Below are 25518 nucleotides of genomic sequence, written 5' to 3'. Positions count from 1 at the left end.
AAATGATGAGGAGAAGCAAGGTGGTAGGGAGCTGGGGGTGTCTAGGACACGCTCGCGGTAACCTCGGTGCCATAGGGGCAAGTGAAAGTGGGTAGTTTCAGGTATGAGAAAGGTTGTCTCGGGGGCCAAGTAGATGGACCTGAGTCGTGTGGGTAAAGATATACCTCCTACAGGGTGTAAGATCAATTCGAATTGTCATGCTCTCCGTTATGAGCATGCTTAATATCCATTCGTATAAATCATAGAGTTTTTGAAGTTGGGTTAAGGTGGTATGTTGGGAAGTGACTCGTGTATGTCTATGATGAGATGAGCAGGTTCTTATGTTGGTATGTTTATACTTATGTTCTTATGATAGAATAGCATAATTTTGAGATATGTTAGGTGCTCACACTTTTGAGTCAATAAATTGCTCTTGTGTATAAATTCATTTAACCTTGTGCCCTACTCCTTGCTATCCTTTCCAAATACATTATCCTTGGAGTCGGATTATTATATGTACCCGATATGAGTAAGTCTTGCGAGTACCTTCGTACTCATGTTACTATCGTTGAGTTTTTGTAGGTGAGGATGAATTAGTGTACGGCTACTTCATGCCCACCGATGTCGGTGACGGGTAAGAGTAGTGATGTGCTACTCGCGGTGACTCGGTGATGCCTTAGGGCAAATGGCACCACCTCTTTTGCTATTTATAGATGTTATTCTGCTGCGTAGTGACATTAACATACTATGATATAAACTTGATGTATTTTGTTTATTCTAGCGCTTGTTCATGTCTATGTTGGGAGCCTGAACATGTCTTATTGGCTCTTATCTTTTAATTTCAGCAAGTAGTACTTTAAATTGCTGAACTTGTAATGACTTAAAGACTTGTAATATTACTCGCTCTTTATTACTCCTTGATACGATGAAGCTTGTTGTAATGTGTATGTTCTGATGTTGGGCATAAAATATATGCTGAGACTACCGGGATTAGATTTGTTTTAATTACTCAGTGCCTGTGATCATGGCTTGAGATGTGGGTTAGCATGTGGCATATCGAGAGACGGGTATGTGCTAGCTCTCATCTTATTAAACGATCGTCCGATTTGATTAATTCAAATACAATTTGGACGGTTCTCGCAATTGCATAGCTTACATTTTGAGAATGTGGTAGGGGTTTGGGTGCCCCGTTGCAATGTTCCACCCTAAGGAGACACTACTATAGAAACAGTTTCTAGAGACAGGTGGTAACCCATTTACAGAGGCGTTTAGCCACCCATCTCTAGTCGAAGGCCTGTAGAAATGAACGATTTTCACATGTGCAAAAGAGACCGTCTGTGGAAACTGATTACTAGAGACGGTACTTAAGGAACTACCTGTGGTAATTCCCATTTCTACAGACGGTTTCTTAAGTGAACAATCTCTAGTAGTCGGTCCCGGAATCAACGTTTTTTGGCCCAAAAAACCGAATTTTTTGGCCCAACCAGGCACCCCCTGCGGCCGCGTCGTCACAAGTCACAAGATTTTTCGCGCAAAATACACGCATGTGCAGTCCATGACACTTGAACCCGGGACTTCTCAGCTCGCGCGATACATCCATACCATCCCACCATAGAAGTACTAGTGATACTAATAGCATATGCAATCGTTTTGATCTCTTCTGTCTAAAACTTCAAATGATTATTTGGACATATAATGACTTCAAATGAAAAAGTTTTTAACTACAAAGTTGTAGATCTCATTGAGGGCTACAATTTTCATATAAAATTTATTCCCATCCGACTTTATATGAAAAAAGTTATGAATTATGTGGATCGCTTGCGGCAATCATCTCATTATCAGAGGCGGTTCACATAAAGAATCGCCTCTGAAAATAACCTTTTACACAGATGGCTTCTTATGTCACCCATCTCTGAAAATCAACCATTTCAGCAGCCGCCTCTGGAAATGACCTTTTACACAGATGGCTTCTTATGTCTCTCGCCTCTAGAAATCAACCATTGCCGGCCTGAAACCGCAGGGGTCCCCGCCAACTGCTCAAGCAGTTTGTCACATGAGCCGTCTGTGGAAAGATATCCTGGGTGTCAAAAAATAGTTTTTGTAATAGTGAAATGATGTAAAGAAACCCCAGGACTCTAACCCAGAAGTTTTCAAATCTGAAAGACTTGGGGCACCTGGGTCCATTTTGGTGTGAAAGAAGCATGCAGTGATCGGATCGGAAATGGTTATCAAAGTCAGCGTCCCAGTCGCCATTGCAAAATACTTTGTCCAGGCTGACCAAAGTTGGGGCTTGCCTCTCATTAATTGCTCCAGGTAAACTTCCGATTTTGGAGGTGGACTTCCCGAAGCTCACAATCATTCAGCGTGTTCCCAAAAAGGTTCATTTGGCTGCGGTATAAATTCTAGATATTCTTGTCGCTGGCCTTATAAATAATGTTGAAGTCACCTAGCAGAAGCCATTGCTGGCCCACAGGCCACAGGTAGTAGAAGGCGTCTAATCTCACAGAGGAAGTTCTTTTTTGCAGCGTCGCATGTGGGTCCACACATCGAAGTTAACATGAAAGAGGTGGCACACTCTTTTATGGTCACATCTGCGGAGATGTGTTAGGTCCTAACTGTGATGTTTGCGAGGTCGACAAAGCTTTCATTCCACAACAGTAGCAGCCCCCCTCTAGGCCAAGGAGCATCCGAGGTTGGACTATGGGCGATTCGGGACATTCTGCCTCCCCCTAGGCTAGGCGCCGTGCCCGAATCGATATCGCAAAGCTTTGTTTTCTGTAAGCAAGCTATGTGGCAATTTGTGGAGGACGTCATTTACCATGCCGCATCACGCTGCACCGCATAATTTAAGCCGTGCACGTTCCAGGAAAGGATTAATGTGAGGTTAGGCCTAACCATCATCACGGGACGTTCTCGCCATCATGATTAATGGGGTGTTCTTACCCAGGAGGTTGAGGTATATGCATGGGGCAGTACATGAGGTAACATATGCCCGTAGCAAGTAGGAGTCGCAAGGGTGAACTAGGATTTGCTTGGGGGCTAGAGCTGCTGGCCATACTTAAGGAGCACAAAATACTTGTCGAGGGGCCGCTGAAATTGTTGGCAACGCATACAGTCAGTGAGCCTAGGAAACTCGATCATGTAGTGCAGCATTTCAGATGACCAAAAAGCTCGCTTTGGGCGTTGCAAAGGAATTGGCTTCAAGCCGCGGCCCCTGCAGAAGCCTGGTCTAGTATCATCACTGGGGCGCCTTCACCCGCCCACTTTACCAGTGTCCTGTCCATGTTGGTGAATTCTTCATCGTTGATGTTGAAGAATCCGACAGGGGGCCATTGAGTAAGGCCACATATTCCTTCATCGCTGCCTCGAGGGAGTGATCCTCCTGGAGCAGTCCAAGTTTGCGACATAGGTTAGTCTGTGCCCTCTCCATGGTGATATGGATGATTATCTCAGGGACGCAGACATATTAGGATTCAATGATGACTACGTGGATTTTGTAGAGAATGTGGACCAAATGGTCCGTGATGCTGAGAGGCATGATGAGTATAGTGATGGTGAGTTACCAAATTCCAAGAACTGGTGCGAGACTCGAAGACACCATTTTATCCTAGCTGTAAGGAGAAATACACGCTGTTGTTTGTGGTGCTTACGCTTCTGCAATTGAAGGCAACCCATCGTTGGTCCGATAGGAGTTTCAAAGCATTATTGCATCTACTAAAGGACATGCTACCAGAGGGGAACAAGGTACCCAAGATCATCTACGACACGAAGAAGATAGTTTGTCCTTTGGGATTGAAGGTAGAAAAATACATGTATGTAAGGAGGATTGTGTTTTGTTTCGTGGAGAGTATGCAGACCTGGATAATGTTCTATTTGTGAAACCCATCGATACAAGCGTAGAAATAATGGTGGCGACGTGGAGAAAGGCAACCAGAGAAAAGAGCCTCCTAGAAAGGTGATGTGGTATTTCCCTGTAATTCCCCGTTTGAAGCGTTTGTTCCGGAACAAAAATGAGTCACAATTGTTGCGGTGGCACAAGGAGGGTCGTAAGAATGATGCAATGATACGACACACCGCAAATTCCGCTCAGTGGTGAACCATTGATTCCACATTTGGTCGAACATCAAAATATTGTTCGCCCAGGATGACTACCTAGAAAACTTCGTACGACCAGGCTGCTTCCCGATAGTGGTCAAGTCTATGACAAACAATTGTAGGGTCTCCCAAGTGCTTATAGATGGAGGGAGTTCCCTAAACAAACTCTTTGTGGCGGCACTTGAAGCGATGCAGATCTCTTGATTAGCCATTAATCTAGTTATGCAAGCCTTCTATGGTATAGTACTCAGGTCCTCGACCACTCCCATCGGCCAGATATCGCTTCAGTTACCTTCAAGAAGCATGACAACTTCCAGACAGAGAAGATCATGTTCGATGTCGTCGAATTTGAGACATTGTACAATGCCATCTTGGGTCGACTAACATTTGCCAAGTTCATGGCTATCGCGCACTACGCTTACTAGTGTGTGAAGATCCCGAGATCGAGGGGGTCATCACCATCCGGGGCTGCCCAAAAGCAGGTCTTCGCTGTGACAAACAGAGTCTCTATAGGGCGTCTCAACACCAACCCATCAAGGAACACAAGAGCTCAAGGATCAAGGTGAACAAGAAGCCTTAGTCATGACTGCAACCACGGCACCTCTAGATGCAAACCCGGAAACCTGGGGGCTTTGTTCCATGACTAGTTCAGAACCCATGTAACAACGCCTACTCTGCCCCCAAAGTAACAGGATTCCTGCTTATCGGCTTAATCTAATCCGTGTCATTTAGGTTTAAAGATGTTAGGTCTACCATAGCTTGCAGGTCATCAATTAGCTCTGTAAGTCCCAAGTGTAAGTACTTAGAGTACCTTCATAATAATAAAGATCATATTGCCTAGGAAGATGAAATTTTCCAACTCGATGCTTTGATCATCTCTAGGTTTGTAGAGGTTATTTATTTCTTTGCATCCAACTTGGCTTTTCCAGGAGGCATATCTTATGATTCAGTTTTTCGATTGATGTGATTCTTTTTACATTAGTTGCAATATTTTGTCTACTTTTCGCTGCCAATATTTCGAGTCAATAGGATCATTTTTCTAAGTTCGAAAAACTTGGTGGATTTATAAAGGGTGAATTTTTAATCATGAAAATTTCTGTTTTAGCTTCCATAATCATTCAACACCCCCTTGATTGCCTAGTTTGTGAGTAACCAATCCTACAAAACATGCCTTATCGTATCCCCAAGGATGACACTACCTATCAATGATGGGTAAAATTGATTATATAAACACTTATTTAAATTAGGGATATTTGTTCATCAATTGTGATTATCAAAGATGGCACGAGATATTATACAAGTCCAAGCCTTGCTTAGGATAATAACCCTATGTTCTATTATGCTATATTAATCTCAAGAAAAAATTACAATAGGGGTGTATCAAAATCTAATAATAAGGATCACAGCGAGTTCTCTTGTATTCAAAATGTTGAAGCTATTGTTGGATGAATCTAATCATGGCTCAAATTTGCTATGGATCTTAATGGGTTGCTGCTGCTTTTATTTGACTAGGCTTACTTTATAATGCTTGTTTGACTTCTGACTTCCAAGCTCGCTCCCTCCTATCCCCTCTTGGACGTACCCCTCCCCTCCTTCGATTGTCAGGTGCAGACTGACCCAGCACTACCCCTGCTAGCTATCCAGAACAATGCATTGACACACGGTTCAACATTGCCGCTTCCCCAGCACTTAGAGTAGTTGGTGCGACTCTGACGAAATTCTCACCATCGGTTGCCAACTTGGCAAGGCATATCCACGTGTCAGCTCGGCCAGTTGTGGGGTTGGCTGCCGTGTCAAAGCACCCGATTGGTGAGGTTCTCGGCTAGATCAGGGCTACCAACAAGCTCAGTGAGAATGCATCTCAGCCCCCTGAAACACCTCAAATATCTGATTTTCTGCCTTAGATTAACGTCCCTACAAAAGCACTCATGAAGACGCCATGAACATACATGAGGCAGTCGGTAGGGGAGGCCAACGTCTCTGCAGGGGCCTCACTGCCCGCAATTCCTTCTTCGCCACCACCTCTCAAAATTTTGTGCTATGTGGCTTTGAATTGACCGGTCTTCGTCGAAGTGGGTGTACCTCCACCCTACCCAATGTCTCTGGAGTCATGGCATCAGATGAAGATATGATGGCGTGGGCGATGAGGTGGGCCACTAGCAGGAACCTGGATTACCTAGTTCAGGGCTCTCCAATGGTGGCTGCTATGAAAGCTTCACCCACGTCAGTGGCGATGAACCAGCCTTCTATAGCGATAGATAGGGATTCGATGGAATGAGCAATGCTATGTTCGGCCATCAAGAACCCGGAACACACCGAAAAATGGCACATCGACGGGTGCCTTCAGCAAGCTCCTACATTCGGTTATGACTTCTTATGTGGCTACACTAGGTACACAACCAACCATAACCCTATGACATTCACCTTTTGTTAATTCTCATATTGCTTCAGATTTATAGCTTTAGGAATTTTTATGGGTCAAAATGATGTAGAAATGGAACTCTCAACTAATGCGATTAAACACATGGTATTCGATAGGTTGAAGGTTCTTCCTAAAGTCTCAAAACAATGCAAACATGCGGAAAAGGGGGATGAATTATCTGAGATAAGTGTGGATAACATGGATGGCATTTCGAATGGCTCTTTTCTACCCCACTTAATACAAGAGATTTTTGAGGTTGACATGGATAAGGCGAAGCAGGGAAGAACTCTATGTGACCTTTAAGCTAACCCTAGAAAATACAAGTCACATTCTTCCAAGAAAAAAGGTTGCATATATCAATTGTCCAAAAAGTCAAGAAAACAAAAAGAAATCAACGGTATGCAATGAAAGGCATTTTCTAGAATAGTAAAGGTCTTAGCTATTTGTCTAAACTTGTATTTATTTACGACTGCGTTTTGGATCACCATCAAGATTTTATTGCTCTCTTGGAAACAAGGAAACATGTCATCGATGCAGGGTTTCTTAATCGCTTATCTGGTGGTTTGGACCCTATGTGGCACTATTTACCTCCTAGTGGTAGGTACGGGGATATTTTGTTAGGAGTCAACTTGGCTTCTTTTGATATTTACCACATTTCTGATGGGCAAATCACGGATCGGCACAAGCTGATTTCAAGTATTGCTTCCTCAAAGAACTTGTCAATGCTTGTCGTGATAACCCATAGCCATTGTTGATTGGCGGGGATTTCAATATCTTAAGATATCGACAAGAGAAAAATAATGATAGGTTCAAAAATAGATGGCCTTCCCTGTTCAATGCATTCATCGATAGCTTGGACCTCAAGCAAATCAAACTTTTAGGTCGTTAATACACCTAGGACAACAATATTCCTACCCCTACGTTTGAGAAGCTTGATCGAGCGTTAATGACCATAGAGTGGGAATCAAAATACCCATTGTTCACTGTTTGTGCTCTCAAATGGATGACAATATTGGACCATGCTCCCATCCTTCTAGACATTGGAGACTCATTCTCTTGGGTGGGTCACAAACCATTAAAGTTTGAATTGGGTTGGTTAGATCATGAGGGATTTGCATAATATGTTTCGATGGTGTGGAATCAAAAATCTAAAGGTCAAACGCCCATGCAAAGGTGGACACATAAACTTAGCTCGCTGAGATGTCATCTCATAGGGTAGGCAATGAATACTGCTGGTGCATCTAAAAAAGAAAAGAAAAGCACGTGGAAATCATTGATAACCATGATAGAATATCCAAGACATAGGGGTTGACTGATCTAGAAATTGAACAAAAAAATCACTCTAATGAGAAACTGGTTAAACTCCTCCATGAAGAGGAGATAAAATGGTACCAAAGAGCCAAAGAGAATCATGTTCTCTATGGTGATAGTAATAAGAAATATTTCCACTCGATTGTTAATGCCAAGCATATGAAAAATCTTATTTACTACCTGGAATATGAAGAAGGTACAATCGAGGGGGAATCGCAAATTGAGGCTTACATTATAAAGTACTGCAAAGAGCTTTTTGGCCCACCAGAGAACAACAACTTTTCGTTGAGTGCAACATGAAGAGAGGACATCCCTTAGGTGACAGATGCCGAAAATGACATATTATCGGCCTATTTCAATGAAAATGAAGTATGCGATGCAATTTTCCAATTGGAGCACAATAAATCTCCTGACCCGGATGGATTCCCATTGATTGAACTCTTCTTCTATCTTGCTTGTCTTTCCATGCATCCTCATGCCCGGCAACGGGGTAGTCGCTTCGCAGGTCCTTCACCCCAAGTGCGCCTAGGGTGGCAAAAAGCCCCCAAAGGCAATATGAGCTCTCTTTGCTTTATTATGCTTTCTATTTACACTGTGTGCTCGAAAAACCTTTTCGGGTAGATAGTCGGGGGCTTAACACATACTTAGTACTAGAAACTGAAAACAACATATTGTGTATGCCCTGAAAACCAATTACAATGAGAAGGGAAGGATCATTACATTGCGAACTCGGGGTTGTGAAAAGGCTCCTTATCGCGTTCCATAAGTGACTAGGGGCTACGATGTCTTCCACTCAAGCGGACCTAAGGACTATGATAATAAGCGCTCCGACTAGTGACAAACGTGTCCTGAACTAATCAAAGGAAGAAGCAAGTAAGAAAATAATGATATGATGTTGACTGTGTCCAATACCGAGTCCTCCCACCAAATGCAAAAGTGTTTAAAAACTCCTACAAGTCTAACAAGCTACCGAGTTCTTTATAACAAACTGCAAGGTAAAAATCCTACGACGAGGACTCAACTCTGAAGTCCATCATGTCCATAAAAGCCTTGGCTAGCCCGATCATCTCCTCCACCTTCTGCACCAATGACTCTTCCGACTCCTTCCTGAAGCCCTCTAGGAGAATGTCGGTGTCAATGTTCGAGTAGTGCACTTTCAGGATGGCTAGTCAAGGTGATATGCCCTAGAGGCAATCATAGAGATGATTGTGTCACACGTCTATATTCATGTACTATCGAATAATATGTTATTCCAAGAATGACTATCGTTTACATTGATTGGCAAGTATGTGACTTGTTCATGAAACTCTTTGTTTATTTCATGATGTTATTCTTAGTCGATCTCTGGTCGCATATAATTGTGATGATACATAAGACCAGCACATGTATTGATTGATGATCACGTTTCATGGATCATAGGTATAGAGATACCATGTCAATAATGTGGACATTTATGTTAGACAACATGATGTTGGATAGACCCACCTTGAGATACTGCTGGGATTATTATTTATGATGTGCCACAGTTGTTATCTCAAATGGTGTACATGCAGGATCCTTAGACCTAAGATTGTAATTAATTCCCAGAATGTGTAGTGGCATACTTTGAGGCTGTCAAACGCTATTCCGTAATTGGGTACTCATAAAGGTAGTTTTTGGGTTTATCATGAAACATGTCGTGGGGTATGAGCGATCAATATGGAATTTGCCCGTCCTTGATAATGGGAGAGATATCTCTGAGCCCCTCGAGTTAGTTGGATTGAGAAAGTACATGGCCATACCAATATGATTAAAAAGTTAATCATGATGAATTCACTACTTGATCGAGTGAATGGTCGGGCTATCACAAGGGTGGCACGTATCTTGCCTTGATCATGACTGGTATCGTGAAGTGAAGGGATCGGTGCATGTGTATATCAAGGTTCAGCCGATATGATCTTTTATGTATACTCGGGAGTCAACATGTCCTGCTAGGGACCGTTAGTGATTTCGGTTTTGAAAGGATTTCCGAGTCGTATCCCTTTGTACATGAACCTAACGGGTCACATACTTAATGGGTTGGAACAAAACATGTGAATTGGATTTGTATATGGGTTTTGCTTGGATTGTGATCCATGAGAAGTTAGAGTCCTAATGGGCTTCCAATATGGGAGCCCATTGGTGAGATCTATATTAGGGGAGGCGTAGGTACGACGTGCTAAGGTTGAGCCACTCCGAAACCCTAGCCGTAGCCTTCCACACGATCTCCCAAAACCCTAGCCGCGCTTGCGATGCTAGCACATTGGCGCTCGGTATTTCTGCCCAGTATGTGTGGATATCGTAGAGGCGCTGCTGCTATTGTGGCACTGATCTTCTTGACAAGTTGAACGTGACATGCTCGGAGTTGGTCGAGGAGCACGACCACCTGCTCGGAGCTGGTCGAGGAGCACGACCACCTGCTCGGAGCTGGTCGAGGAGCACGACCACCTGCTCAGAGCTGGTCGAGGAACACGACCACCTGCTCGGAGCTGGTCGAGAAATTGATCGAGAAGCTGCTCGATGAGTTTGACGCGCACGACATTGGATTGGTCTACTCCAACTCTTATTTTGCTGCACTACGTGTCGAGTGGTAACGATCTATGATCTCCTACTAGCATGATTTTCTGGGTGATGGTAAAAAAAACTGTTTTAGGCTAGCATAGCCTGCTCGTTCCCCAACAGTGGTATCAGAGTCATCTTGCGTAGTTGTTGATCTGGATCGGTCACATATATGTGATATGTGGTAGTAATAGATTGGATCTATTATTTTAGTGATCGGTTCATGTGATTGATCGGTTGCTGCACGTTTTGGTGTAATTGGGATCAAATGAGGTGCGAGTCGATGGAACCATACGACCAAAAGATTAGCTCGATCTCTCACCTGGCCGCGCGTGCGACTTGCCTCTACTGGCTGGAATCGCCATCGGGGCTGATAGCGTGCGCCACTTGGTGGTCGGGAGAACAACATATCGTGGTTGTACGTGTTGTTGTTGTTTCCAGAAAACCTCACGCGATGATCAATATGATTGATCCAATGAAAATTGAGGCATTGTGAATGATTCGGAATCGGCTTGATATGATCAATCCGATGAGATTTTCATAGCGATTCCATAGATACAATATATGAATTCCTGAGAGGTTTCCAGGGCTTATAAAGATAACATGTTGACATTGTGACATTAGAATTCGATTCCACGCTTAACTCATTTTTGCAGAGAATGTTGTGACTAGCATGGCCTTATGTGATGCATGTTTGTAATTTTCATGACCTGTGTTTCATGGCTAATTGCAGCCCAATGTTGTCATGTTATTGTATAACGGCTTGCGTACTGACATGTGATGCTTCATATTCTCATGTAGTTTGTCTAGTGCTATTAGGTGTAATACACTAATACATAACCATGAAGACTCGAAGCATGATGAATCGAAGGACAAGGACCATGGCGATAGAGATCACCATGTGAAGGGGTCATACTATGTCACAGTTAATATGATTGCCTGTGATGCTTATTTATGTTCCTGTCATACTGTTTTATACATGTTTTCTATGAGATGGATATGTTTACATGATACAATAGCTTCCCTCAAAAAAATTAAGAATAATTGATGCCCTTCCAATAACTGCACCTACTTAGGTTTTAATCATTGTTTGGTAGGTTTGCCAAAGTAGGGTGCCATCTTTTATCTTAACCAGTGGTGGATGTCGGACATCCACACTCATAGTGTTGGTTTACTTAACAAAGCTATCAAAATGGTTTTGGGCTTTGGGGCATAGTGTTAGGGCCGGGGCATTCGATGCCACCCAACAAACAAGAGTCACATAGGGATGTGATTAGCAAGATGTTGTTTACCTATGTCACCTAAGTTTCTAGCAGTGATGCCAAAGCTCACTAGAACCAGTTTCACTATATGTCGTTAGAGGGAAACGGTTTCAAAACATATAATGGGAGTATCTTTTGTTAAATTGTTTAATGAAAGGTTTACATAAACATAGTGCTAAAGTTTGCATATTTATTTCTGTTGTAGATAATGGCACCTACTGTTAACACCAATTCCAGTTTTAATTTGCATCCGATTCTTGAAAAAGAAAAGCTATCTAGAACAAACTTTATTGATTGGTATAGAAATCTGAGAATTATTCTCAAACAAGAGAAAAAGGAGTATGTTCTAGAGGTTCTCTATCCTGATGAACCAGCTGATAATGCATCTGCCGATGATCGGAGGGCTTACGAGAAGTATACCAACGATTCACTCGATGTTAGTTGTCTCATTCTTGCCACTATGTTATCTGAGCTTTAGAAGCAATTTGAGAATGTGGATGCTCACGATATGATTGTGGGACTCCGAAGCATGTTTGAGAACCAAAGTAGGCCTGAGAGGTTCAACATCTCCAAGTCCTTGTTTGCGTGTAGGTTAACAAAAGGCAGTCAAGTTAGTTCTCATATGATCAAGATGATTGGTTACATTGAGAGCCTGGAAAAACTTGGTTTTCCCCTTAGTCCTGAATTGGCTACGGATGTAATTCTCCAGTTGCTCCCTGCGAACTTCGAGCCATTCAGTTTGAATTTTCATATGAATAGCATGAAGAAGAGCATGGCTGAATTGCATGGGATGCTTAAGACTGCTGAGGAAAGCATTAAGAAAAGCTCTAGTCATGTGATGATGGTTCAGAAAGATAGAAAGAAGAGAAAGCGCAAGGCCAAGGCTAAAGTCTCAGATGAGATCTCGAGCTCAAAGCCTAAACCTGTTGGAAAGTCAAAGGCTGGCCCTGCTGCTTCTAATGCTTGCCACCACTGCCATAAGCCTTGCCATTGGTGGAGGTACTGCAAGCTATACTTGGAAGAACTCAAGAAGAAGAAGGGAAGTAAGAATTCCACTTCAGGTATAAATGTTATTGAAATTAATCTTTCTACTTGTCCTAAAGATTCATGGGTATTTGATATCGGGTCGATGATTCATACTTGCAAATCGTTGCAGGGACTGAAAAGGACTAGGAAGTGTGCGAGAGGCGAGATGGATGCTCGTGTCAGCAATGGTGCAAAAGTTGTTGCGTTGACCGTCAGTGTTTATTCCTTATCGCTACCCTCAGGATTAGTTTTGGAATTAAATAATTGTTATTACATTCCTGCCTTGGGCAAAAACATTATCTCTTCTTCATGTTTGGAAGAAGATGGATATGATTTCATAATAAAGAACAAGTGTTGTTCGATTTATTTGAATGGTATGCTATATGGTAATTGTCCATTGGTGAATGGATTATATAATATGAACAAGGGTTCCCGATCTTCCGAAAGGTTCTGGTAACTCTCGATTTGGTGGAAACGAGACACAAGTCGATCCGGCTTCCGAACAACACGATCCGAAACCCCGCAATCGCAGCACCACGTCTCCTCTGGTTATCAACCGGCGTTGCACGGTTGACCTCACCAAGAAGGCTAAAATCCTTGCCTGCGAATCGAAGAACACAAGCAAAAACAAGGAAGAATGCAACCAAATTGCAGATGAATGATTAATCTCACGAGTTAGGGTCTCACAAACCGACGAAATGGCGAAACTGTTCTTGACAGAATAATCTAAGCAAAACCCAACCCTAATTAGGGCGGCGGCTACTGTATATAAAGGATTAGGGTCGGCCAAGGACCCCTAGACGCGTCCCTAATGGACTCCAACACGATACATGGCCCAACGGACCAAAAACGGTGACGCAGCACCGGGACAGATTCTGGACGCTGACTTGTTTCGACGTTTCCCGTTGACTCAGAAGGAATTTGGACCTCAAACCAACGCCATTGGTTTCCTTATGAAATTATCTTTCCAACCATATGTGAATCGTCGAAAACGGAGTCCGGATGCGTCCTGGGCGTCCGTTTTATTGCTCGCTGGTCCTGGAGGCCGAGGCTGATTCGGACTCGAGTTGGACTGGACCTCCTGCTGTTGTTGGACGTCCTAGCTGCTCCTCCACGCCTCCAAGCCTTCCTCTATGTGTTTCCTTGTCCTCTCCATGATTCCTAAACAACACATAATCATTAGGTAGTAATCTATTCTCAAAATTATATAAAGAGTTGCTTAGGAACGAGCTCACCTCTAAATTTAATTGTCGTGCGCGAGCTCTTGTGATTGGACCTTGAAAGTTCAATGGAGGATCATTGTATGTATCCGAGGGAGTGATGTCCTCATCATTATATATTCTAGGTCTTGAGAATGTCCCTGTCTATACATTAATACGAAGAAGCCTCAGCCTAATGATTTGAATCCCACTTTTATTTGGCATTGTCGCTTAGGTCATATAAATGAGAAACACATGCGGAGGCTCCATAAAGATGGTCTTCTTGATTCATTTGATTTTGAATCATTTGATACATGCGAATTTTGTTTACTTAGCAAGATGACTAAGGCGCCTTTCATCCATCAAGGAGAGAGGTCGAGTGAGTTGTTAGCCCTTGTACATATTGATGTATGTGAACCAATGAGCTCTATCGCTAGAGGTGGTTTTCAGTACTTCATTACTTTTACCGATGACTTTAGTAGATATGATTACATCTACCTAATGAGGCACAAGTCTGAGTCCTTTGAAAGGTTCAAGGAGTTTCAGAATGAAGCACAAAATCAACTTGGCAAGATAATTAAATTTCTACGATCTGATTGTGGAGGTGATTGTTTGAGCCATGAGTTTGGTGATCATCTAAAGCAATGTGAAATTGTTCCACAGTTGACTCCACCGGGGACGCCTCAATGGAATGGAGTGTTCGAACGGAGGAACCGAACTTTGTTGGACATGGTCCGGTCCATGATGAGCCAATCTGATCTTCCATTATCCTTCTAGGGATATGCTCTAGAAACTATTGTGTTCACTTTATATAGGGTTCCATCTAAAGCTGTAGCGAAGACATCATATGAGATATGGACCGGGAAGCGTCCTGGGTTGTCTTTCCTTAAGATCTGGGGTTGTGAGGCCTTTATAAAATATTTGACGTCAGATAAGCTCACTCCCATAGATAAATGCTTCTTTGTGGGGTATCCTAGGGAAACCAAATGATATTACTTTTATAATCGGGAAGAAGGCAAAGTGTTTGTCGCCCGAAACGGTTTTTTTCTGGAGAAAGAGTTTCTCTCAAGGAATATCAGTGGGAGAATGGTGCAACTCAAAGAGATTCGGGAACCATCAGAAAGTGTTTCAGCTCCTACTGAAACACAATTGGATGTTACAGAATATGTTGTGGAGACATCAGCCCCACGACAGTCAGAAAGGATTAGTCGCGCACTTGAGAGGTTTATGTTTCTAACAACGGAGAAGCATGATATATTATTGTTAGACAATGAAAAACCTAAGACTTAATCGGAAGCGGTGGTGGGACTGGACTCTGAGAGATGGCTTCGAGTCATGACATCCGAGATAGAATCCATGCACGATAATCAAGCTTGGAACTTGGTTGATCCCCCTAATGGTGTCAAAGCAGTTAAGTGCAAATGGGTTTTTAAGATAAAGATAGACGTTGATGGAAATGTTCACATCTATAAGGCACGATTGGTGGCAAAAGGTTTCAAGCAGATTCAAGGTATTGATTATGATGAAACATTTTCGCCCGTCGCAATGCTAAAGTCTATCCGGATCATCCTAGCAATTGTCGCATATTATGACTATGAGATATGGCAGATGGATGTCAAAATGGCTTTCCTTAATGGAAACCTAAGTGAGGATCGTATACATGACATAGCCTGAAGGTTTTATAGATCCGAAAAATGCTAGGAAGATATGCAAGCTGCAAAAGTCCATCTATGCGCTGAAGCAAGCTTCTCGGAGTTGGAATCTTCGTGTTGATGAAGTGGTCAAAGGGTTTGGTTTCATCAAGAATGTGTGTTTACAAAAGGGTAGTGGGAGCGCACTTGTGTTTCTTGTCTTATATGTAGATGGCATATTATTGATCGGAAATGATATTCCAATGATTGATGCTTTCAAATCTTCATTGCAAAAGAGTTTTTCAATGAAAGATCTAGGAGAGGCAGCATACATATTGGGAACAAGGATCTATAGAGATAGATCGAGAAGGTTGATCGGATTAAGCCAAAGTACATACATCGATAAGGTATTGAAAAGGTTCAATATGCAGGATTCAAAGAAAGGTTTCTTGCCAATGTCACATGGCATCACTCTCAGCAAGAGTCAATGTCCTTCAACCGCTGATGAGCTCGAGAGGATGAGTGCAATCTCGTATGCTTCCGCTATCGGGTCCATCATGTATGCCACACTTTGTACACACCCAGATGTCTCCTATGCTCTAAGTGTTACGAGTAGATACCAATCAAACCCGGGTGAAGCTCACTGGATAACAGTAAAGAATATCCTCAAGTACTTGAGAAGAACTATGGATATGTTCCTATTCTATAGAAGTGAAGAAGAGCTCGTTGTAAATGGTTACACCGATGCTAGCTTCCAAACCGACAGGGATGATTCGAGATCACAATCTAGTTTTGTGTTTTGTCTTAATGGAGGAGTAGTGAGTTGGAAGAGTTCCAAGCAAGAAACGGTGGTCGATTCCACCATGGAGGCTTGTCACACCCGGTTTTAAGACCAAAACCAGATGTAAACTATATGTATGCCAGGATCAGTTATTCATACATATAGCGACTTCATTAGTGTAACAAACACAGTGTTTCTTATTACATCGCTAAATTATTACAAAATGACCACACACGGGTCTAAAGAAAAGAACACCACAGCGGAAAAAGGAACGGCGCAGCTCCAAGCCAACAGGCAGCCGACCGAGAGTTCCACAAGCCTAGAACTCGGCATCATCCTCGGGGAAGTCATCCTCAGGAAATTCTTCAAAGGTTTCACCTTCTGAAACAGCAAGCGTGAGTATTTCCAATACTCAACAAGTGGGGGAAAAATGAATTTAATATGGTGGCTTGAAACAAGGTTTCCTAATCTAGGGTTTCATTTGCATAAAAGCCAGTTTTTAGCCCTGAACTATGGAAAACGAATTTTTATTTTAACCGAGAAAAGATGTACCAAAGATTTTCTTTAACCTCCTGGAATTCAACCCAATTCCCAAAGATCTTCTTTAACCTTCGGGAATTCAACCCAATTCCCAGACCAAGAAAAATACCCACCCCGACTAATCATGCGAGGGTCCATGCTGCTCATAACCGTGAGCACGGCTGAATATTCAGTTTGACACTCTACAGAGTTTGTGCACTTTACCCACGAGTCGTGATCTTCTCTGTTGCCGGCACCTGATGGTACCTTACACACTTCCGGGGTGTGCGCCAAGAGATCACTACGAGGCTTTTCCAGAGAGTCTCCCAGTATGCACTCGCCCACTGAGGCTTCACCGCCGTACATAAGTGGAGTAACCCTCCACCCCAGAAGCCCCCTCTTGTGCCGGGTAGAATCGGGAAGTAACCCTTCCTTATCTACACATCCTATTGGCTCATACGACACTGGGAGAACATCTAGTTACTAGGCCAAGCCGTACCATATTGGTCTCGTGGTTGCCTTGTTTGCCATGGATGTTCGCTCCACGAACCGGTCCTTAAAATGGTCTGGGCAAGACTGCCAATAACCCCATAAGGGTATACTACCAAACAACCAATCATGCTGGAAAAAGTAGCCCTTTCTTGCCCAAAACCCCAATTATCTTTGTTGTTAACTCCCTTAACAACATCAGTTTCCATGATATTCTTCCTATATCAATTTTTAGTTCATAACTCAAGATTCATCACCTACACGCTACATGTTCATCTAAAGCATGGCTAAGCATAAACATGATGATCTTGTATGGATAAAGCACCTGTATCTAACACTAGTATTTGCTATACTACCCTTTTGTAAAACAGCATGCATATTTGTCAAAGACTCGCTTTATGTAAAAAAACTAGGTTTGCAACATGGTCAAGACACTTGCCTTCGTCGAAGTGTTGCACAGGTCCTTCAAAATCTTCCTCTTGAAAGTTACCGAACTCCTGGACTGAACCGTCTACACGAGCACACAATCTAACATAAGAACAGTACACCAAACATTCCTAAAACTAGATGAAAACCCTATAAACAGATTCTACGCGACGCTACAATCGTTTGAGCGCAAAAATCGCTTAAATCGGAGCTACGAACAAAAAGTTATGATTATTTGAAGTTTCAGGGGTGTTTCTGCAAAATTTCCTTATTATCAGAGAAAATCCGGATTGTTTTTATACTGGAAAATTGGATTTATGACATCATAAAGCAAAACAGATTTAATTCTTAAAAGGAAAAGGCGTGGAAAAGGTTCACGGGGCTTGTGGACCACGGAGGACACACTGGTCCACCGGTCCATTGTGGACCGAAGGGGTATGCCCCCAGCCGGTCTAATCCGAGCCGTAGATCGGAGATCCGATGGCCGGGGTTTGAAACAGCAGTGCCGGCGGCTTCCAACGGAGGGGGCGATGGCCGGCAGCGGCAGGGACGGCGGCGAGCTCGTCGGCGATGCGCCAAACGGCACATCCGACCATGAGACTCAACGGTGAGCGGCGGAAAAGAGAAAGGGGGAGAAAGGGAAGCTCACCACGGGTTCAACGGCAGCAGAGGAGAACCGGAGATGGCTGGCGACGGTGAGGGAGGCCGGCGGTGCTTCGGTCTTCGGCGGAAGTGGAGTCCGGCCACGAGAGACACTCCAAAGAGCGCCGAGGGACGAAGACCGAGACCCTACGGAACCGTTTGAGCGAAGAACAAGGTTAAATGAGGCTCGGTCATGAAGGAAACGGGCGGCGGCCAAGCTTCTTACCGTCAACAATGGTGTCTCGGCGGAGGGCTTAAACTCGAGCGCAAACCGAGGGGAAAACGGATGGTTCGGGTGGGGAATGATGCAACGATGCCGATAGAGGGCTTAAATAGCCGAAAGGGGAAGGGAGGCGGCCGGATTCGAGTGGTTTGGCCGGCGGCCTCAAATTTTATTCCAACTACGGTTTCCATGCAAGGGGAAGGGGAAACAAAGGGGAAACGGTCAGAATCAAGAGTGGGGAGGGGGAGGATCACGGCCATGCGATTAATTTCGCGATTCAATGCGCGGGACGGCTTTGATTTGAAACGACGATGGCAACGAGAGCTCGGGCGTCGGGCATCGGGAGGAGGAAGAAGGCGAGCCGACGGCTTCGAGGCTCGACGCTGGCTTCGGCTCGGGCTCGGCGGGTCCACATGTCAGCGAGAGCGGGGCGACGGGGCCGGCTGCAGAGGGAGGCGGGTCGGCTCAGCGCTGGCTTGGGCCGGCGCTGAGAGAGACTTGGGCTGGTGCGGGGAGAGTGGCCGGCCCACGCAGGAGGGGAAAGGAGGGAGGGGAGGAAGGTAAAATGGGCCGGAAGAAAGAAATCAGCCCAAGCGCATTTTCTTAATTTCCAAAACCTTTTCCAATTGAATTTCAGCATATTTTTTTCCAATGAAGTTTTAAAGCGACGAAACCTAGCGAAATTTTGCAAACTTTTTCCACTCAATAAAACCTTATTGCATCTACAACGGCATGAATGCATTCAAACAATTATCCTAGGCCAAATTAATTTTAGAAATTAATTTCCTATTGAGCTAAGTTGCAACACCTGAGTTAATTTCTAGGAAAGTTTTAAATTATTGCAAAAATTTGAATTTTGGGTGTTACAAGGCTAAGTATATTGCAGCTTCTGAAGCTAAAAAGGAAGTTGTTTGGATCAGAAAGTTTGTTTCTGAGTTAGGTGTGGTGCCTAGTGCTTCTAGTCCAATGGATCTCTATTGTGACAATAGTGGAGCCATTGCGCAAGCTAAAGAACCTAGGTCACATCAGAAGTCCAAGCACATATTGCGGCACTATCACCTTATTTGAGAGATTTTAGATCAGGGTGACGTGAAGATATGCAAGGTGCACACGGATTTGAATATTGCTAATCCGTTGATAAAGCCACTCCCGCGGCCCAAGCATGAGGGACACATGAGAGCTATGGGTATTAGCTACTTACATGATTGACTCTAGTGCAAGTGGGAGATTGAAGATGATATTCCCTAGAGGAAATCATAGAAATGATTGTGTCACACATCTATGTTCATGTACTACCGAATAATGTGTTATTCTAAGAATGACTATCGTTTACATTAATTGGCAAGTATGTGACTTGTTCATGAAACTCTTTGTTTATTTCATGATGTTATTCTTAGTCGATCCCTGGTCGCATATCATTGTGATGATACATAAGACCAGCACATGTATTGATTGATGATCACGTTTCATGGATCATATGTATAGAGATACCAGGTCAAGAATGTGGACATTTATGTTAGAGAACATGATGTTGGATAGACCACCTTGAGATACTGCTGGGATTGCTATTTATGATGTGCCATCAGTTGTTATCTCAAATGGTGTACCTGCAGGATCCTTAGGCCTGAGATCGTCATTGATTCCCAGAATGTGTAGTGGCATACTTGGAGGCTGTCAAACGCTATTCCGTAACTAGGTAGTCATAAAGGTAGTTTTCGGTTTTGGCATGAAACAGGTCATAGGGTATGAGCGATCAAGATGGAATTTGCCCCTCCTTGATAACGGGAGAGATATCTCTGGGCCCCTGGAGGTAGTTGGATTGAGAAAGTGTATAGCCATACCGATATGATTAAATAGTTCATCATGATAAATCCACTACTTGATCGAGTGAATGATCGGGTTATCACAAGGGTGGCACGTATCTCTCCTTGAGCTTGACTGGTATCGTGAGGTGAAGGACCGCTATTGATTTTGGTTTGGAAAGGGTTTCCGAGTCGTAGCTGTTTGTACATGAACCTAACAGGTTACACACTTAATAGGTTGGAACAAAACATGTGAATTGGATTCGTATATGGGTTTTGATTGGATTGTGATCCATGAGAAGTTAGAGTCCTAATGGGCTTCAAACATGGGAGCCCATTGGCGAGCTCTATATAAGGAGAGGCATGGGTAGGGTGTGCTGAGGTTGAGCCACTCCAAAACCCTAGCCGCAGCCTTCCACACGATCTCCCAAAACCCTAGCTACGTGTGCAGTGCTAGCACATCGGCGCTCAGCATTTTTGCCCAGTATGTGTGGATACCGTAGAGGCGCTACTGCTATTGCAGCGCTGATCTTCTTGACGAGTTGAACATGACATGCTCGGAGTTGGTCAAGGAGCATGACCACCTGCTCAGAGCTGGTCGAGGAGTTTGACGCACACGACATTGGATTGGTCTACTCCAACTCTTTTTCCGCTTCACTGTATGTCGAGTGGTAACTATCTATGATCTCCTACTAGCATGATTTCCTTAGTGAATGTGGTAGAAAAAAATTGTTTTAGGCTAGCGTAGCCTGACCGTTCACCAACAGCTAGCACAAAGGCAATCGCTTCCTCTGTGCCCCGCTTGGCCTAAGTCGAGAGGCGCTTGACCACCTTCCCTTGGAGCCCCTGTAGGCCTTGGCAAGCTTAGTTACCCGAGTGGTTAGTCCGGTGGTTACCTGGATCCCAATTCCAACGAGTGCCTCCTGGAAGACATCAAGGACAGGGGCAAGCTGTTGTTGAGCGATGGTCATCTGGACCTCCTCCTAGGCCATGGCTTCTCGGATCTCAAAGAGTTCTGCAAAACATCGTATTCTGAGTAATAAGGTGAAGAGGTGGCATGCTTGGGTTGTCGGAGGCTTACCTTTCGTCTGGCCCTCCAGCTCAATGCACACATTTTCCTTCTTAGAGGTCATCCAGGAAAGTTGGCGGTGCAACTTGGTGGCCTCCCCTTCAAGTTCGTCTACTCAAACGGACTCCTGCCAAGCTTCCCTATGGACTCTCTGCAGCCACGCCACGTACGGCTACAAGATCTCATGTCAGTACCTGTCATTCCATCAACTAAGCAACTGATTTGTAGGAAAGCACTCACCATGGAGGAGGAGGTGACGACGTTGTTCGTGTCTTGGTCGCAGGGACCTTGACAATTTCCCTCTAGGTCAAATCTCTAGGTAGCCCATGCACTAAGTTCGGGGGAAGAGCTTGGGGGTGTGGAAACTCCTCTCCTTGGCTCTAGACAACTGATGTAGGGCTCTATCAGTCTTGCTCTCACCTCCCTCAGAGGACAAGACAACTGGAGTCTCAAGAGACCAGGGCTTAGGGACTCGAGGTGGCGCTCCAAGCAACCTACGAGGAAAATAATCTAAAACTTCTGCACCTACCAACATAGGAAAGATATCTCATTGATGATGCATACATGGGTCATTTCTTGGCCAGGGAACACGTCAACTAGACTAGGATGGATGCCAGACTCTTGAACGTCTTCTCGGGGTCATCTCCTCCTATCCCTGCTTCGGGCACGGCCAGGGTTGCACACCTGGCGTACCTACGGCAACGATCACTTTTCCACAATCTTGGGCTGGTGCCTAAAATGCATTCGAGGTTATACATCGTAGCTAAAAGGCTCTAGTTAAATAATTAATTTACTGGGGTCAGGACTGGAACTCCAAGTGCTCATGTTATGACCGGACCACCAGTGGTAGTAGTCGGGATTGGATCTTTGATGGTCGGAGTCGGCACTGAATCTACGGGAAGCGGATTTGGGGCTGCATCTTCAGGGGTTGCGGGTGGAGCAGGCAGTATCAGTGGCACGGGGCCATCGATCGGTGAGTCAATGTCCTCGAGTAGGTCATTCAAGTCTGATGCCCTGCCATCGACATAAGTTGATGACTGTGACGTGGCACCACCGATGTGGCTCCTAGTCGGGCCTCTACTCCCTGTAATCTGGACCTCGTCAGGGTCCACATCCGGAGCGCCCGCGTACTCAGCTTCTGGGTCAGGTTTCCCACACCTAGGGAGCTTCATGAATTCACGACATCCATCATTACAGTTTACGACTACTCGAAAAGAAGATAAAATAAAAAAAAACAAGAAGGGTTAGGAAACTTACCGACAAGATCCGTTGTTGAGCCTCGGCATCCATCTCTACTATGGCATCGGGAGGTTGGTGTGATGGGACTTGAGGATTGAGTCGAATAGGAGCCTTGTCCTTTGTGGTCCACCACCTTCAGCAAAAGCTAGATCCCCTATTAAGCCTCGGCATCCATCTCTACGATGGGGATCGGGAGGTCGGTATATGACGGGACTCGGGGATTGAGTCGAACAAGAGCTTGGTCCTCTATGGTCCACCACCTTTAGCAAAAGCTTTGTAGAAAACAATAAGCAAAGATGACTCATGAGAAGTAAGTCCATGGCTTCTCTAAAGGGCTACTCAGGATTGATTAGTACCTATTTCACCTTCTCGGGCTGGGTTCATCCCGGTCGTGAATTGCCAAGCACAAAACATCCTCGACTTCAATAGGCTCAGGCGACGCTTGATGAAATCCCTTGTGACATCATATGCCATCAATCCTTTCTACTTCAGATACCAGATATCACTAATGAGATTCTGGCAGAGGGCGGTAACCTTGGACTCTTCTGTCCACGCTACCCTCGGCAGTGAGGCAAGGCCCGGTAAGGAAGCCCCAGCGGACTGGGTTGGCAGTAGAACCACTTCTTGTGCCATCCTGACAAAAAACTAGTGATGGAAAAATTGATGTACCCCACTATCTTTCCCTCTCAGAGGCAAAATCCAACACAACTGGGGACCTTGCCCCGGAACCCCTTCAAGAGGTAAAAATACCTGAAGAGGTCAAGGGAGGGGCGCATGCCCAAGAAGGCCTCACACAGATATGCAAAAACGCTAAGCATGACAATGGAGTTGGGATTGAGGTGAATGAGCTCCAGGCCATAGAAAGAGAGCATCTAAAGGAGAAAATTGGAAGGGGGATTAATAGTCGCAATGAAAGAAATCAAGAAAAACTATCATCCAAGCAGTTTTCAGTCTTCGGATTGTCCACCCACCTGTCGGCGCATAGGCAATTAGGGCTCGAGATGGAATCACTTCATTGTGCTCTGCCTTGTCCAAAGCCTCCACCATGATGTCAGATTCCTGCCACGTTGGGATCGTTCTCACCATCTCACCGGTGGTAGACCTCTCCACCTTCTCGATCTTCTTTTGGCCCATAGCTGGAGGATGATTTTTTGGGGTTTTTGGAGGCAAAAAAATGCTCGAGAGGCGCAAGGAGATAACGGGAGGTAGATGATGATGGAAGGGTGAACGTTGAGTGGGCTCCCCCTCTGCTTTCGTATAGGGTGGTGGCTTTTGGAAATGGCTCTTCGACTGACGTCATGGCATGACTCGAGACCACAATCTCCTACTTTACCATCACATCGTATTTATTGCCCAACGCATGCATGTCGCATTGGATCAGTAACCCAAGAAACCCGGCACAGCACGCCGCCATGCATGTGTATTTTCCCAGTTTAATCATGATATCCTGTTGGGTAAAAGATTCTCACCACTACCGAACTTCCTAACCCAGCTAGCAAAAATCCTATCTTTTGCATCCTTTCACAAGGATGGGATGATATTCTCGAGCAACCCAGGAATCCTACTCGGATGGAATAACTTTTTGAAGACTTGTTTGAGAACTCATAGGCATTAGGAATCCTGAATAGATGACTTGAGGACCCCGAAGAACCCGGTAGAATGCATGCTAGTCAGGGACTTGAGTTCTACTCGAAGGCGCGGTCGGTCAAAAGGCTTATCTTTGCTGGCCAAGTGTTTGACCCATCGAATCCTCATTTCACGTACTGATAAGGGACTTGACGATTACTAGTGGGTAACTACCATATTCGAATACCCTAGGGTTTCCTGTAATTCTCAGGGCATATCTCTATCTCTGGAAAGGGGATCTCTGGATCCCTGGATGAATGGAAACTGCCTGTGGACACCCAAGATATCTTATAAATAGGGAAGTTTATCTCTAAGAATAGGAATGAAGACTTCAGAGAATGTACAACGCCCCCTCCCCCTATATATACGAAGCCTGGGGACCCTGCGGAGGACAAGTCTCTACTGGTCATTAGAAAGCCAACACACACATGCGGAATCTCTGCAAGCCTTTCGCAGCTAGATCTTCTTCGACTACACGTAAAGAAGTTGCCCAGCTAGGTTAGATCTATCTAGGCTAGCCACGCACCCTCTTGTAACAGTTTCAGAGAAAAAATACAAGATAAATAGGATGTAGGGTTATTATCCTATGGGAGGCCAAAACCTGTATAAAAACCCCTCTGTGTATTCCTTTGATTCATCTACTCGAAACATCCCCCATTTCTTCTACAAGTTCGTAAGATTGACGGTTCACCAATCGCCGACAAAAATCATTTAAACAAGTCCGGGCTCTCAACATAACATCAACAAATGTTAGAATTAACAAAATACATCATGTTCATATCCTAGCATGTTAATGTTAGTACGAAGTGGAAATATAATCTAAAACAACAAAAGAGGTGGTGTCATGAACCCTTAGGCACCACTGAGTCACTTTTGCCCATCACCGACATCGGCGGGCACGAAGCAGCCATAAACTAACTCATTCTCACATGCAAAAAAACTCAACAATTACACCACGAGTACACAAGTACTCGCAAGACTTACTGATATGGGTACATATAAAATGAATTTAGAATGAGTAGCTAGGAGTAAGCCACAAGGTTAATGAATTTATACGCAAAGCGGTGATTTGACTCGGGAGTGTGAGCACCTAGTATATCTCAAACTTATGCTATCCTATCTTGAGAACATAAGTTTAAACATACCCAACTTAAGAACATGCTCATCTCAACATAGACATACGTGAACCAGCTCCCAACA

Source organism: Phragmites australis, chromosome 7 (assembly GCF_958298935.1).
Source record: "Phragmites australis chromosome 7, lpPhrAust1.1, whole genome shotgun sequence".
Lineage (NCBI taxonomy): Eukaryota > Viridiplantae > Streptophyta > Magnoliopsida > Poales > Poaceae > Phragmites > Phragmites australis.
The sequence above is the reverse complement of the archived record's forward strand: the minus strand, read 5'-3'. Positions refer to the sequence as shown.